This window comes from Carcharodon carcharias (assembly GCF_017639515.1).
Source record: "Carcharodon carcharias isolate sCarCar2 chromosome 37 unlocalized genomic scaffold, sCarCar2.pri SUPER_37_unloc_1, whole genome shotgun sequence".
Lineage (NCBI taxonomy): Eukaryota > Metazoa > Chordata > Chondrichthyes > Lamniformes > Lamnidae > Carcharodon > Carcharodon carcharias.
In genome coordinates, this window is record NW_024470758.1 from 6,239,650 (window position 1) to 6,241,734 (window position 2,085).

The following is a 2,085-nucleotide window of genomic DNA, read 5'->3' on the forward strand; positions in this document are numbered from 1 at the left end:
TTGTGATAAACACTGTCACCTTTCACTGCTTAGCAGATGAGTTTCATAGAGCCACATATGTGAATCCCTCAGTTCTGCTTGTGCATTAAGTTGGAGAAAGTAAAACAGATGTCAGTCTTCAGCCAGCTCCATTCACTCCAAATGAAATCAAGAAATGGCTGAAGGCACGGGTAACTGTAAAGGCTTTGGGCCCTGACACCATTCCTGCAGCAGCACTGAAAACCTGTGCTCCATAAATAGCTTCGCTCCTCGCCAGGTTGTTCCACTACAGCTACAACATTGGCATCTACCCGGCAATGTGGGAAATTGCTCAGTTATGTCTTGTCAAAAAAACAGGAAAATCCAACTATCAAAAACCAGCCCATCAGTTGTGTCTCTTTCATCAAGAAAGTGAGGGAAAATGTCTTTGACAGTGCGATCAAGCGGCAATAACCCACTCACTGAAGCTCAGTTTGTTTTCTGCCAGGGTCACTCAGCTTCTGATCTCATTGCAGCCTTGGTTCACACATGGAGAAAACAACTGAATTCAAGACGTGAAGTGCAAGTGACTGCACTTGAGTTCAGCAAAGTATCTGACCGAGTGTGGCATCAAGAAACCCCAGCAAAACTGAAGTAAATGGAACTCGGGTGGAAAACTCTCCACTATTTGTAGTCCTAACATCGAATTCTAAGACATTACACAAGATTTCCAGCATTAACAGTAATTGCTTTTGGTTGATACACTATGGGTATTAACGAAAGCATTCGTTAGGAGCACTTTGTTGTGAAGGTGGTTCGTTGGTCTAGGGACATGATTCTCACTTTGTGCGGTTCATTGAGTTAATATGCGAGGAGTCCCGCGTTCAACTTTTCACGACACCGTCAAGCATTTTAAGGCCGTCATTTTTCGCGCTCGAGGTGGTGGCAGTTAACGAAATCAGGACCAGGTTTGAACAACTGGGAAGTCATTGCAGGGAATGGATCACTTCAACACACATGAAGAAAATGAACTCAATAGTTTAAAGAACGTTCTCCGTGCCATGGGACTCTGAATTTTTTCCTAATGCATCAAATAAGGAAACTGCGTGTGGATTCAGTGGGACGCTGATTGCACTCAATTACAATCTTGACTGAATGGCCAAGCAGAGCTGGGACCCACAAAGTTTTATTTTGATTTGCCACATTTTAACTGTATTCCCATACTTGCGGGGAGGAAGGAGGGGTTTACTTTTGCTACCAAATGTTTGTACATTCCAGTCTTTCCGCGGTGGTTTTTCACAAGTTGGATGCCATGTTGAAGTATTGAAGTGATTCACATCAATAAATTTACAACAGTCTATTATCTGATGTGATGGAAATTTATTTTATTCACAGAAACTACATTTCCATCTTTAGTCACCTGACAGAAATTTCAGGACCTCTACAAAAGAGGGTCACTTATTTCAACAGTTCATGAATGCAAAAAATATAGAAGGAGGTTTAATAAATGGCGTATATATGACGAGGTGGCCGAGAGGTTAAGGCGATGGACTGCTAATCCATTGTGTTCTGCACGCGTGGGTTCGAATCCCACCTTCGTCGTCAATTTATCAGTTGTTTTTTTGTGAAGGGTGGTGCTTTTGCAGAATGTCTGTCTGCAGTCACTGATGTGATTCTCCGTCCCAGATTGCATCGAGTGTCTTCTAAGTGTTTGGATGAGATGCCTTTATTAATAATGACCTGAGGACCCGAATTAAATCCCACTCTACTTGATATTTTCATCTCTGTCAAAACTCTCTCTAAGGGGAGACGGTGACGTCGCGGAATAATTACGGGGACATGGGTTCATTTCCCCCCATTGCTGCTGGTGGAAATTAAACTAATAATGAGAATGAGCAGTTAAACGCTAATCTCAGTGATGGCAAATTGATGTCTTCCCTCGTCTGGCTTACATATCTGGTTGATTCCTAACTGCCAGCTGAGTTCAAAGACAAGTTTGGAAGTGTAACAAAGACTGGCCTTACCAGCGACGCTCTTATCCCATGAAAGACTATTAAAAATGGTGACTGCATATCTCACTGATTGGATCTTTCATCAGTTCTGTGATGGGCAGATGTGTTGAATATT

General features: G+C 42.5%; 1 non-coding gene across 1 annotated transcript; it reads left to right on the forward strand.

Annotated features, from left to right (window-relative positions):
* Positions 1–1,478: 1,478 nt before the first annotated feature.
* trnas-gcu lies at positions 1,479–1,560 on the forward strand. The gene has a single exon. It is a non-coding gene; the product is annotated as a tRNA-Ser (tRNA).
* Positions 1,561–2,085: the final 525 nt, after the last annotated feature.